The sequence below is a fragment of the Myotis nattereri genome, assembly GCF_964212035.1.
Source record: "Myotis nattereri genome assembly, chromosome: 8".
Classification (NCBI taxonomy): Eukaryota; Metazoa; Chordata; class Mammalia; order Chiroptera; family Vespertilionidae; genus Myotis; species Myotis nattereri.
Window position 1 is genome coordinate 33,067,277 of NC_138083.1, and position 14,934 is coordinate 33,082,210.

General features: G+C 45.3%; 1 protein-coding gene and 1 long non-coding RNA gene across 3 annotated transcripts in view; one reads left to right on the forward strand and one right to left on the reverse strand.

Moving 5' to 3' along the window:
- The window catches only part of LOC308523154, a 61,809-nt gene extending 59,202 nt beyond the window's left edge, over positions 1-2,607 (reverse strand). Inside the window, exon 1 of the long non-coding RNA XR_013996302.1 lies at positions 2,009-2,607. This is a non-coding gene — a long non-coding RNA (uncharacterized lncRNA). The remainder of the gene's footprint in view (positions 1-2,008) is intronic.
- Positions 2,608-2,624: 17 nt separating this feature from the next.
- CSNK2A1 (casein kinase 2 alpha 1) overlaps positions 2,625-14,934 on the forward strand; it is a 61,265-nt gene continuing 48,955 nt past the window's right edge. The window contains exon 1 of one of the 2 annotated variants that reach the window (XM_081096859.1): positions 2,625-2,764. The gene's annotated coding sequence lies outside the window, so the exon portion shown is untranslated. The remainder of the gene's footprint in view (positions 2,765-14,934) is intronic. The other variant, XM_081096858.1, reaches the window with a different exon arrangement.

Here is a 14,934-nt window from a genome sequence, read left to right on the forward strand (position 1 = left end):
GGATGATTTGTTAAGCAGCAATACGAAGCTGATACATTTAGGCTCTCAGTGCAGTGACCCAGGTTGAAATGCCAAGTTCCATCTCTGGCGTATGATCTTGGGCACGTCCTGTAATCTCGCTGAACCTGTTTCCTCATCTGTACAATGGGATACTTTTAGTTTCTACCTCCTCAGGCTGATGTGAGGATTAAATGAGATGATGAACATTCAGTGTATGGCATAGGGCAAGCACTGTCAACATTTTAACTGTGGTTGTTGCTGTTGTTGTTTGAAGGAAGTCTAGCTTGATACTTGCTATGGAGGCCGTCAGAAAGAGTAAATGTGAAAGATAACTGAGCTCGTCTTTAGAGGCTCCATAACTAGTGGATGTTGGAGACTGGGGGCTTCTTGGGACCAGAGACCTAGATCAGGCTAGCCTGGGAGATGGCAGGGGTTGGGTCTCAACTGTGTCCTACTTGGTACAAAGCGGCTGTATGTGTGTGCCTGGTGAGCCCTATGAGTGAGGTCACGGATGGAGGCTGGAATTGGGTGGAAGAATGAACAATAATGCGCTAGGAGGGGCTGAGATCATAGGAAGGTGTGAGGGCTAAATCTTGGGAATACCCACACTCTGTGAAATTACCTATTTAAAAAAAATATTTTTATTGATTTCAGAGAGGGAGAGCGAGAGATAGAAATATCAATGATGAGAGAGAATCATTGATCAGCTGCCTCCTGTACGCCTCCCACTGGGGATCGAGCCTACAACCCCGGCATGTGCCCTGACCTGCAAATGAAAGGTGACACTCAACCACTGAACCACATTGGCCAGGCTGAAATTACTTTTTTTATTCTTCTGTTTACCTGTGCATAATCTGTTTCTCACTTTAGAAGGTGTGCTCCATAAGGAACTGGTATCAGTCTTGCTCATGCACCTTACACAATGTCTGGTTCATAGCAAGTTGAGTAAGAGCTGAATAAATGTGAACGAAGGTGGGGAAAAGGGAGCCACGAAAGCCAAAAAGACGTGGTCGGAGAGCTAAGTGGAAGGCTAGTCATTTCCTGAAAGAGGGCTTCACAGGAACATTGGGATCAACTTCTCTAACCTCCTCAGTTCACAGTTGGGGAAGCAGAGGCCCAGAGAGGACGAATGACCAGCCTGAGGACACCCATGACTGCAGATTCCCCGCCAATGAGATCAAATGCCACAGACCTGCCTGACAATGAGGCACAGAAAAGTCACGGCCACCTCCCTGAGGCCATCACTGTAGGTCAGCAGCTGCCGCCACCCCCATCCCATCCCATCCCATCCCATCCCATCCCATCCCATTCCACGGGGGCGAAAATTGTCTCTCTGGGAGCAGAGGTGCCAGTAAGCTAAACTGCCAATGGAGGGCTGGAGCCGGCAGGCAGCTCCGGGTAACAGCTGGTAACACCAAAATAACCCGGCCTCATCGCCTTGCTCCAGCCCTCACACCTCTGCCCCCTCAGAGGCGAGCCGAACACGAATTCCTCAGTAACACTCCACACACCAGCTTTCAGCAGGGCCTGCAGGAGGCGGGGGTGGTCATGAGACGCAGCCCTGTCCACCGGGGGCTCACAGTCTATGATGGAGCAGGCAGCTGGGCACCCGTCGGGCTGCTAAATGATGGTGCCTAGGTCTTGGGGAGCTCAAGAGAGGGAAGATCCTCGGAGAAAAGGACCCCTGAATTACTTTAATGAATGTTAGCCAGTCCAGGAGGTAACAGTAACCGAAAGGACCTGCCAGTGAGAAGGGAGGGAAGCAAAACAGATACATTTCAGGAATGGGGGGGGGGGGGGCAGAAATGGAGGTACAAAGGGGGCTGGATGGGTTGTCCAAATGATGTTGGAACATGGACGTCAAGAGGAGAGATTTGCTGTTTTTGGTGTACAGAGAGCCTCGGGGATTTTTAACCCAGGTTGGCACTGCAGAAAGTGCCCTGTGGCTGCTTTGGGGAGGTGGCCCGGACAAGAACAGGGGTGGGGTGGGGTGAGGGTGTAGACCGACCCGAGAACGCACTACTCCGGATGGGCAGCTCAGCCAGGGCTCCTACGGGAAGCGGGATGAGGTCTCCGTGTCCAGAAGGCCGGCATCACCCCCTCCTCGGCTCCGGTGCCACACCATCCCGGGTCCAACTTCCGCTCGCTAGTTCCGGACTCGAAGTTGGAGCAGACAAAAATGTACCGCCGGAACCTTCCTCCCAGACGAGGGGCCCGAGCAGGAGACTTCAACTTCCAAAATGCCCCGCTCCTCAGCTCCGCAGGTCGCGCATGCTTCTTTCCAAGCGAGGCGGGCCGGCTGGCAGACGGACGGGCCGCGTCAGCGGGCGGAGTGCGGGAAACCCGGCGGCCGCCATCTTGGCTGGGTCAAACCAATTGGGCGCTCAGCGGGAGGCTCGCGTTGTCTCTCTCGCCAGTTCTTAGAGGTACTGGAATCAAACGCGCTAATCATTGCAAGTCCCTTTATCATGCTTTACCTTGAAAACTCCTTCCATTTTGCACCCCCGTCCGGAAAGGAACCCCAGGGTACAATAGGACAGCCCAGCACGGCGGCACTCGGCACGGTTCCGCTGGGGGCGGGGCCTGAAGCCGTCCCGCCCCGCCTCCTGGCAGAGCGGGTTTCCGCTTCCGGCGGTGGCGGGAGCAGCCTCGCTCTGGTCCCTGCGGCTGGCGGCCGAGCCGTGTGTCTCCTCCTCCGCCGCCGCCATATTGTCTGTGTGAGGAGAGGGGAGCGCGGCCGCGGGCGCTGCCGCTTCCACCACAGGTACAGTGGGAGCCGCCAGGCGAGGCTGCCGGGCGGGGGAGGTTGGCCCAGAAGAGGGCAGCCGGGCGCGGCCGCCCCTGGGGCCTCCAGCGGGCTCCAGAGTGCCCTTCGCCTTCCCCTGCCCCCCCTCTCCACACACACCAGCCGAGGCGCCTGCAACCCACCGGGGAGGCCCGGGGCCACCCCCCAACCCGGGGCGGGGGGGCGGGGGGGGCGAGACGTGAGGGCAGAGGCTGATGTGAAGGTGGGGACTAGCCTTCGGGAGCCCAGCTTATTCGGGGAAAGAGGACTTCACTGAGGCGGGGACTAGGGGTAACTTGGGAGGAGGGGGTCCCCCAGGAGGAAGGGAGCTTGCGGGGTGGGGCCGCAGGGGGATGCTGGGGCCGGTGCCTAGGGGAGTGGTGCCTCCGGGGAAGGGCGGAGCGGAGCAGCTGGGGAGCGGGGGGGCCTTCGCAGGGTCCCTGTGGGCGAGGCCGGGCTTCGCACCTGCAGGCTGGGCTGCAAGGCGGGGGGACCCCGGGCGCGGCCGCCGGGGAGAAAGGGGAGGGCGAGGACCGCGAAGCGGGCGGCCCGGGTTGGAGCTGGAGTGACGGGTAGTTGGGAGCCTGGTGGCAGCGGAGAGAGAAGCGGAGTGGAAGGCTGGCTGCGGGGATACCTATCCGTGTGTGACCTTTTGAAAGCGCAGGACTTTTCCTGCGTCCCCGTCCCTCCTTCCCCCTCCCCCGGCGTCGGAACATTTTTAGCCGAGGCAGGTGATGGGTGGAGCTTCTGTAGTTTGTTTTTGGGAAGCAAAGTCAGGGTCAGAAGTTGCTTCGAGGTGGCGGGCTCATGGGAGAAGACTCGGTTACCTTGCAGCCGCCGAGTTCTGGGAGGAGGGTGTGTGGGGCGCGGAGGGGGAAAGGAAGCTGGAAAGGGAAGGTGCTGCTTCGCGGCGGGCAGCCCCCGGTGGCGAGGGCCGAAGGCCCCGTGCCCGTGTCGGTGTGACAGCTGCGGACGGTGCTGCCGCCGTCCAGTCCTCTCCTATCGGTAAATTGGGGTGAGGATATTCTCTAGATCGCCAGTTTATGGTGAAGAGTGCCAAGTGCTTACCACAGTGCCAGTAAGTGCTGGATAGCTCTTTCCTGTCACTGTTATTAAAAAATAGCCCTTACTGTCACTGTTATTAAAAGGGACCAGCTGGTATATTTGGTTCCAAGTAAAACTTAATAGTCAGGAACCTTAACAGTAGGTAAGGCTTCAGAACATTACCTTTGTATTTGCTGCAGTGTTTTTGTTTCCTTGTAAGTCTTCTCGGTTAACGGAACGGGCTTGTTGGACCTGGGGATGAAAGGTCAGGACCAATACTAGTCCTCCCGCAGGTCATTTTATTTTTATTTTTTTAAATATATTGTATTGATTTTTGTTTTTACAGAGAGGAAGGGAGAGGAATAGAGAGTTAGAAACATAGATGGGAGAGAAACATTGATCAGCCGCCTCCTGCACTCTCCCTACTGGGAATGTGCCCGCAACCAAGGTACATGCCCTTGACCAGAATCGAATCTGGGACCCTTGAGTCCGCAGGCTGACGCTCTATCCATTGAGCCAAACCGGTCAGGGCTCCCGCAGGTCATTTTAAAAAGTTCACCTGCAGCCCAGCCAGCGTAGCTCAGTGGTTGAGTGGCAACCAATGGACCAGGAGGTCATGGTTCGATTCCCGGTCAGGGCACACGCCCGGGTTGGGCGCTCAGTCCCGTGTGGGGCCTGCAGGCGGCAGCCGATCAATGATTCCCTCATCATTGACGTTTCTATCTCTCTCCCTCTCCCTTCCTCTCAGAAATCAATTATATTTTTTTTTTTCCTAAAGTTCATCTGCAGTTTACCTGGGAAGGTTTGTCCTGTGACTTTGAAATCGATGAATTTTCATTTCTGTTGGAGGAGGGTATATGACTTGTAAAAGGAACAAAAGGATTGTAAGTTTCCTTAGATTGATTCATTAACTGATTACAAAGTTAGGTCACCCTGGGGCAACTATGCCTAGTTATGTCCTTTTGTACTGAATACAGTAGAGAAGAGAAGCACACATTTGGGGGTGGGGGGCGCATTGTGTTATTTTCTGCATAATGGGTTCATTAATTGCCTTGTATTGGGGATGAAGCAAGTGTCACTTTCTTTCCCACAGTGTATTTTTTAGCTTTCCTGTCATCTAGCCACCCTCTTCAGGGTGAGGCTTTGATTTTACTGTTGTCTCTGTCTCTGAACATACACCTTTACATACTCCTTTGGAGAAAGGAGAATTTTTCTTTAGGAATTGAGTTTAAAGCCTTACATAGGGTTTGAGTTTGTAGTAGGCAGAATGGCCCCTCCCCAAATAAGATGTTCATTCTGTAATCCCCAGAATCTTTACATATGTAACATGATAAAGGGGACTTTGCAGATGTAATTGGGGTTAAAATAGGAAGATTGTCCTAGATTTTGTGGGTAGGCCCAGTCTAAAAGCAGAGAACTTTCTGTAGCTGGGAGTTAAAAAAGAGGTGGGTCAGAAGCAAATTGGGAGAGGGACCCCATTTGCTGTTGCTAGAGGGGGCCACTGGGAAACCATGAGAAGGGATGTGGGTGGCCTCTAGTAGCAAAGACCAGCTCTGGCTGACAGCCAGCAAGGAAAGGAAACCTCAGTTGTACAGCCACAAGGAGCTGAAGTTAACAGTTCTACATGAGCTTTGAAATAGATTCTTCCCCAGAGTTTCGGGCAAGGAATACACCTTGATTTTGGCCTTGTGAGACCCTAAACAGGAAACAGCCAAGTTCATCCAACTTCTGACCTGCAGAAACGGTGAGATAATAAATTTCTGTTGTTTTAAGCCTCTACGTTTGTGGTAATTAGTTGTGGCAGCATTCTCACACTAGTATAGATTTTGGTACCAGGAGTTGGGGTACTGTTATCTAAAAATGTGGAAGGGGCAGTGGAGGCCAGAAATCAACCAACCTTCCTTCCTTCCTTCCTTCCTTCCTTCCTTCCTTCCTTCCTTCCTTCCTCCCTCCCTCCCTCCCTCCCTCCCTCCCTCCCTCCCTCCCTCCCTCCCTCTCTCCCTCCTTCCCTCCCTCCTTTTCAATAGAAACATCAATGATGAGAGAGAATCATTGATTGGCTGCATGCAGGAGGCAGCTATGCCCTCCTGCATACCCTCCATTGGGGATCAAGCCCGCAACCCAGGCATGTGCCCTTGAATGGAATTGAACCCGGGACGCTTCAGTCTGCAGGCTGATGATCTATCCACTAAGCCAAACTGGGCAGGACCAGAAAATTTTTGAGGAATATGGTAGAAAAGACTTAGAAGAATAGATTGTTGCTAGAAATATGGATGTAATGCCTTTGTTAATGAGGGCTCGGGTGGAAGTGGGATATGCGTTCATTGGAGACTGGAGGAAAAAGGATCCTTGTCACAAAGTGGCAAATATGCTTAAGAACTGTGTCCTGTGGTTATGTGGAAAAGACAACTTACTGTGATAAACATGGATATTTGGCTGAGGAGATTTCCACGGAAGAGTCTTAAACGTGCACCCTGGTTTGTTTGTGGATCTGAGTCTGACTAGTGGAGTGAACCTTTGTGAAATTCATGTAAAGCCTTCTGGGTTCTTGAGAATTTATACTAGCAGAAACAGCTTGGCTTGAAAGAGAGTAGGAAATTAAAGAGGACTGTGAACCCAATGCTACTAGCAAAAAGCAGGCTGGTAAAACTACTCAGGTATAAATGCTGGTTTTCATTAAAAAAAAAAAGAAGAAGGGCGCAGAGACCTGAATGCCACTGAGGATTTTTCTCTGGTTTGGAAATGGAATGAATGGAGTTAGCTCAGATTTTGAAACTGCTTTGGACCAATGGATCTGTTTTCTCTTATATTTTCCCTGTTCAGATAGAATGTCTATAACTGGTGCCCTATCCCTGACCCCCATTGCATGTTGGGAGCAGATAACTTTTTTTTAAGGAATTGTACACCAGGGATTGTAGTTAATGTATTATACCTAGAGCCTCATTATACCTAATTTAGATTATGAGTTTTGAGACTTTATGTTGGGAGGCAAGAGGGTGGGTGTAGTAGATAGAATGACACTCCCCTACCCCCAAAGATGTTCATAACCTCATCCCTGGATTCTGGATTACAGTAACATGTGGCAAAGGGACTTTGCAGAAAGGAAATTATTCTGTTGCAGATTATCCTGTTTTTTCTGGGTGGGGATTATTTTCTAGAGAACAAAGGCAGCAAAGATTATTCTATAAAGTGATTTGGTCCTGGAAGACTTTACAGAATAATGGGGTTGAGTGGAACCTATGCCTCTTTTTTTTTTTTTTTTTTTTTTAATCCTCACCAGAGGATATTTTTCCATTGATTTTTTTTTTTTTTTTTTTTAAGAGAGAGAGGGAAAGACAGAGAGAATTTCAATGTGAGAGAAACACATCGATCGGTTGCCTCCTGCATGTGCCTTGACCAGGGCCCAATCCAGGGAGGAGTCTGCAACCGAGGTAGTTGTCCTTGACTGGAATCAAACCCAGGACCCTTTGGTCCTCAGGCCAACTCTATCCACTGAGCCAAACTGGCTAGGGCTTTATGCTTCTTTCTTAATATTTAAGTGTCCTGTTACTGCCTTTATATGCAATTTGGAAGGACTACATGACGAGCTTGGTTAAATGTAGATTCTAGAGCTACAGGCCATTTTAGTAGGATTTCTATAAATTGGTGATTCTTCCATGCCTATAATAAACTTCTTGGGTAAATGGCACAATTTTGTCATTAATTTTTATTGGCTGAATAAAGCAATGAGTTTATGTGACAACCTTTTAAAGACTTAATTTCATATTTTTTAGAGGAGATAGAAATGGGTAATTGTTTTTATGAATTGATAGCCACCTATACGTACAGTGTCTGTTTGTTTTTTCACACCTCCCGTCCCAATCCAAAGATGTTGTAAGGTTGTTTCTCCCTGTCATTGTTATTTGAGTTTAAGAGTCAGAGTTGAGGATCATACTTGCAGAGTGGACTTACAGTTTTTAAGAAAAAGTACTGTTTTTTGCTCTTCAACAGTATCCTATTGATTAGATTCATAAAATGACTCTACTGAGGAAGACTTCAGAGGATGGAGGAATTTTGTTTTGTTTTGAGTTAGTTACCTAATTACAGTGTGATTACAAAATCAGCATTTCAGGGTATGAGTGACTTCTGAGATTATTTGTTGGACTTTTAGCTTTAGAAGAAAAGAAATTGGGCCACATGAAGGTTAAGTGGTTCAACCAAGTATCTTAGCCCTAGAGCTGGCCTAGGATCCTGGTCCAGGCAGTGGAGATTCATGGCTTCTGAACTACATCACGTCCTTGAATAATGTAGTGTTTTGTTTTGTTTTGTTTTGTTTTGTTTTGTTTTGTTTTGTTAGAAGCTTGATGAGATACCATAGGAATTTAACTCTTGTTTATATCGATTAGCCTGTGACAAAATTGGTTTCCTTATACTTATAAACGACATTAAGTGAAGACTTACTATATAGCTCTGTGCACCCCTCCCTGCATTGTACTTTTTCTAGATTTTACCTTGGAAAGGTTATCTCTGTGCCTCAGTTTCCCCATGGGGTCATTGTGAGTATTCAGATTATGCATGTAACACATCTATATATATAAAAGCCTAAGTGACCATTCTACTGGTAGCTATGACACGCACTGACCACCAGGGGGCAGGTGCTCAACACACAGGTATGGAAATGTGGAACAGACTGATGAATCTCAGGGGCGGGGAGGGTGGGAAGAGATTAACCAAAGATCTTATATGCATCCTAGAGGACTGGTGCTCAGATTTGTGTACCAGTGGGGTCCCTCAGCCTGGCCTGCGGGGATCAGGCTGAATCCGTGCGCCAGGCCTCTGACATCCCCTGAGGGGTCCCAGATTGCGAGAGGGCGCAGGCCAGGCTGAGGGACCCCACTGGTGCCTCTAGTTTAGCATAATACTTAACATAATAAGTGCCCAAAAGATATTGACTGTTAAAACACTTATGGTTCTTATTTTGACAACTATATGACATTTGCATAAATTACAGTACAAGCTGTATAAGTTCAAAAATTGATAACTGATATGATTTGCATTGGATTAGGTAAGGACTTAGAATTTTAAAGTAATAATGCTTGTGATACTTGATTTAAAGTGACAAACTGGATTTGATCCTTGGTCTAACACAATTCATTGGGTGAACTGGACCAAGTTCATTTCACAAGAGTATTAGTGTGTTTATACACCTAAATTACTTTGAACTCTTAAGGTGGATAATTTCAAAAGTAGAGTATCATTTAATTGTTTCTTAATAGAAATCTAGGCCACCTAGCTTTTCAAATGAAGAAATTCCTCTAGGATTATTAAGAAACTGCTGTCATTGTAACAAAGCATATATTTACATTGGGTTATAGGCCATTGGCAGTTTTTCTTAAATATTTGGTGTGCTCCAGGGTAGATATCAGCAGACTTAGTTGTTGACCAAAAATTTTTTTTTTTCATATTGTAGAAATTAAGGATTAAGTCTTTAAAAGTTTTAGGTAAATGAATTCACACTGTCATTCTAGGAGTGGCATTTCACTGGTTTCTACAAATTCTGTGTCTTAAACATAAGAAACCTACTTAGGAACCGTTACTATGGTAGGCAAGCTTTTTTTTTACATTAGTGATAATAGTGTTTTCTTGCATTGAAAATAATCGTGTTATCTGATGTGAGTGTTTTAAGGTTCAGTACCAGGGTATTCTTAGAATAATCTTTAAATACCTTTATATTGGCCACTGTTTGTCTTTTCACACTTTTTGATTTTGTGGATTTTTCTGACAGGTTTTTATTAGCTGAAACATTTTAATCTGCTTGAAAAAGTGAACACTAGAAATTTTTCTGAATTTATGACTAATACAGTAACAGGCATTTCTCAGTTTTAGTTATTTCATTAATGTTCTACAAAATTTAGGAAAGCAACCCTGTTAAAAATGAATGGGTAAATTATTTTCCTAAAGAAATGAACCATAGCATATTATAAAGTACAAAATAGTCATTTTGGGCTATTGACTTTATAACCAGTCAAAAGATGTTACTCATTCAACAGACCCTCAGTGCCTACTACATTTCAGATAGATGCTGTGCTAAGGATCTCTAGATTGTCTCTATCCTCAAGCTTACAACTGAGGACATTATGTAATGATGCATATATCATTCTGCAATTTAGTAGCTTTCTGAGATGTTTTCTTATGAAAATTTCTGTTGGCTTTCCTCAGACTTGGGGAAAGTTCAATTGTATAGTTTCTGAAATAGCTACAGAAATTTGGGGGTAGGGAGTTCAGACTTTCTCATTCTTGAACATTGCTTGTCGGGGAGCAACAGGATTGTTGGAATGAGACAGACCAAGTCTGGGGACTGTTACTTTACATCTCTCAAGCCTAGATTTTTGTCATCTAAACAATTTAGATAACTACCTTGAACAACTTAATTATTAACCTGTAAAATGGGGGTTAGTAGTACTTGTGAGGGTTAATAACTAAAGCAGCAGATAAATTTATCTCAGGGTTACTGTGAGGATTAAAGGAGATAATTTATGAAGTTCTGGGCACCTGACTAATATGAGTTCTTTCCCTTTTCTGTCAGTGAAATCAATGTGTTCAATGTCAGTGTTGCTACTCTTTATTCTTTATTTTCATTTTCTGCTGCCAGTAGTTCTTATTTTTTAATGAGGCCTTTTGACCTGTACTTCCTGTTTCTGGTCTGGCCAGCTTAATGGGTGAGGTACTGAATTGTTGCTGTTGATAGGTGGGCCGGTATGTAACTCAAGCTTGGTGTAGATGCCTCAGTTACTCATATACAGTGCAAATTGTGAGAATGGTTCTTTAGTCTTCATGAATATAGGATTCTCTTGCTTCTAGATAGAGAAGGGATGCCCATCTCAGACTTGGGGTACGTTCAAAGTTTGCTCGCCTTATAGACTTGTGAACCTGGATTAGAGGTCTTATTTGTCAGTGGTCCTTTGATTATAGTTTGGGAATTACTTATGCATTGTATGTTAGGGATATGTTTGAAGAATTGTATCCTGCATTGACATCTTCTGTATGCCCTGTTCTCTTAGGCTATGCGCTAATTTGCTTTCTTATTTGCTTTGTATTCTTAAATAATACACTCCTTAGATAGAGAAGGAACCTGTCTTTATCAGTAGTTTAAAGTAGTTAACATGTTCTATGTATTTATGACTATATAACATGAAAACAAATAGCCATCTGCCTTGGAATTTTTCTTCCTGAGCAGAGGGGTTCAGATCTGGCCTCAGCCACTTAGTAGTCCTATGACTTGGCAGGTTTAACCTCTGGACATGTTTATTTCTAAAATGGGAGTGTGTATCTCATACCAGGCCAGGCTACTAGAGGCATTTAAATGATAGCAGTAATTATTACATATGTAAATACTGGATTATATTTAAGTTACTCTGGGTCTCAAATGAAGTTTTCTTTTAGTTCCAGAGAGTTGTGGCCAGTGGAATAAAGTGTCAGTTGTGACTTTATTTTGTTTTTGTTGCCTGGTAAAAATAATACAGTGATATCTTTGCCCATCATCCTATATAATCCTATATAATAAAAGCCTAATATGCAAATTGACTGAAAGGCAGAGTGACCAGGGGCGGGGCCAGCCAAGGTGGGTGCCAGCAGGCAGAGGGAGGGGACAGTGATGGGGGGGGGGGGGGCAGGGGCGGCCTCTTGCTGGCCAGCGCCATCCCCCTATCAGCCCGCAGGTCGCCTCCCACAGAGGGATGCCAGACTGTGGCTTAGGCCTGCGCCCGCCCCCCCGCAGCCATCAGTCGGACATCCCCCGAGAGCTCCTAGTCTGTGAGAGGGCACAGGCTGGGCTGAAGAACACAACACCCCCACCCCCACCCCCACCATCACCCACATGAAATTCATGCACGGGTATGGTTCCTAGGCCTGGCTTGCGATCAGGGCCATCTTCCCCAGCAGCTGGCCCCGCCCCCCACCACTACCCACCCTGGAACCGCTCGCCATCAGGCAATCAGAGCCTGCTGGCCTGGAGGAGGGATCGAGAGGTTGGCTGTTCCTGCCCGCTTGCTGGCCCCACCTCCCCGCCATGGGTTGCCCTCTGTGTGCGGGGCGGGGGCCTTGGCCTGGCACCACCGGAGTCCGTCTCTACTCACCCCGGTTCCCCAGTTGCCATTGGGCAATCGGAGCCTGCCATCCAGGGTAAGGGACCGAGAGGTTGGCCAGTAGACCCCAATCAGGGCCTGCAGGCTGGGGGCAGCTCCTGCATTAAGCATCTGTCCCCTGGTGGTCAGTGCATGTCATAGCAACTGGTCCTTCCAACATTTGATCAATTTGCATATTACCCTTTTATTTTATAGGATTATTGGAGACAATACTGGACTTTAGACTTTTGTCAAGTGTTTGAGTTAGAACTATATTAATTCATATCAAACTGCTTGGGTTTCCTTACAATACTTCCCTTCATTGGAAGACTTGCCACTGTTCCTATGTTATTTATGTTACATTGGCTCTTTGATCCTTTTCTGGTTTAAAGGTGGAGAAATAAAATTCACAGAGGGCTTGAATGTTATTTGTTACTCCATACACGCTGGTCGTTTTATAGAAATGCTTGAGTGTTTTGCCTCTTAAAATAAGAATGTTGTAAATTTTGTAGATGGGAATAAAAACAGAATCCTCAGTGATATGTTAGGATTATAATGTCTTAAAAATCCTGTAATTTTACACAAGCAGTAGCTTAATGAGTTACCAGGTCTTACTGTGAATGCTTATATTCTGAATTCAGCTCCTTTGCAGGACTGGGGGGCGGGGGCGGGAAGGAGGAGAAACAAACCTATACTCTGGCTTTGAACAGGTTGTTTCTCTGTGCACTTGGAATCTTGAGATTTAAAGGTCAGAGTGGGTTGGGGAACTGTCAAGGAGCTAATTGTTAACCATTTTTACCTGTTTTCCCTATTTAAGAAACAAAAACACCACTATTTATATTGCATTAGTTTGATGGATGAGAGAGAATGTTGTTGGCCATGATTACCACCTTAAGATGAGACAAGAAAAGAGAACCATTATAAAGTGGAAGAAAAAGATAATTTCATTTAATGTTAACATTCATTTTTACCACTAACTTATTCTTTTGGCTTATTCTTCCAAGATAGGGATAAAAGGTTTAGTTTGTGTTTGTTGTTTTTGTGGGGGCTTTTTGTGCCAGTTACCTCCAAATATGTGATCTCCCAGAAGAGATGGTTGCTCATTAGTGTCATATCTGGACTATACTTGAAATAAGGGGAGTTATGAAATAATTTTTTCAACCTGTGTGGGTTTTGACTAATCTGTGATCTCTCTAGATCAGTTGTTCTCAACCTTCCTAATACCTCAACCCTTTAATACAGTTCCTCATGTTGTGGTGACCCCAATTTCATTGTTACAAATTGAACATAATTAAAGCATAGTGATTAATAACAAAAACAGTATGTGGTTATATATGTGTTTTCCGATGGTTTTAGGTGACCCCTGTGAAAGGGTCGTTCAACCTCCAAAGGGGTCGCGGCCCACAGGTTGAGAACCACTGCTGAGGTGATTTGAACCAGAATTTTGAGCCACTGTACTGTATCAGGAAGAATAACAGATGTGTGGAGATACTGGTCCCCTCAGTCCTCTGGCCATTTGTCTGGGATACAGGGCATCTAAGTCAATGATCTTAGGTCTGAAAGTCTTGATCATTTATCCTAGTGTTCTACACAGATATTATGTTCTCTTTGTATTTTGACTTTTTAAAAGGCTGTAAGCACTAATTTAGAAAGTTCAGTAATGGTATCTTAATAATTTTAAGATTTAAGAGGTCACCAATCTTAAAATAATTGTGACTTATAAGTTCAGAAAAAAAACATTTTAAAGTATCTCTCTGGCTCTCAAGAAATTCCCTTTCCACATATAGTTCAAGGGATATACTTAAAAATGTAAGCTCTGGCTGGGTAGCTTATTTAGTTAAAGCATCATCCGGATACCCAAAGGTTTCAGGTTCGATCCCTGGTCAGAGTACATACAAGAAGCAACCAATGAATGAATGTATAAATAAGTGAAACAAATCAATGTTTCTCTTTTTCTCTCATCAATTTAAAAAATGTAAGACACTAAATGATTTAAGTTTGGACACTTATATTTTTTAAGCAGTAATGTAAAGCAAAAATAAAGTTTCCTTGTGTAAACCGATGTCCTCACCTGATTGATTCTGAATGCCACTGTATCTTTTCCGAGGCTGACATTTTGTTAATCATTCATCAAGCTTGGGGCTCATGCTGGAACATAAATTGAAGCCTAGGATACATTGTCATCTTCTCTGCCTTTAGGAAAGAATGAGGTATACTTAGTTTGAGAAATTTAATTGTTTAATATTTGTGTAAATTGTCAAGTTAACCTTTTTAAATTAATATTAAACATTGTTAAAGATGTACATTTCCTTTTGTCTAACTCAGTGATTCTTAAATCTTTTGTAGTTTACAGATTTCCTCTGAGCCTGTAATAAAAGCTCAAGTACCTGCACCTGCTTTTTGGTATATACTTTTCTTTTTTTAATCCTCACCCGAGGATATTTTTCCATTGATTTTTAGGGAGATTGGAAGAGAGGGAAAGACAGAGAGAAACATCTATGTGAGAGAAGCACATCGATTGGTAGCCCCCTGCACAAGCCCCAACCAGGGCCCAGGCTGGGAAGGAGCCTGCAACAAAGGCACAAACCCTTGACCGGAATCGAACCTGGGACCCTTTAGTTCACAGGCCTATGCTCTATCCATTGAGCCAAACTGGCTAGGGCTTGGTTTATACTTTTAAGGAGTTCATGGACCTCTGATCTCATTAATAAACTCCATTTTCAGTGTTATAATTTATTTTGTCCAAATAATAGTTTCCCCTCTTAATTTTTTAAGTATTTCAACACTTGCTTGATTTATCACTTGTCACGGCGTTATTCTTTCAACAAGTACTTCTGGATCATCTTGTACATGACAGTGGTAGAGACTCTTGGGGATACCGTTTTCTATCCTTGGAGCTTTGTGTAGCTAGATGGATGTGTAAATAGTACAATGGCAGTGCTCAATGAAGAGGTAAGCAGAGTGCTGTTAGAATATGTACAGAGAAGAGGTCTTGACCATTAG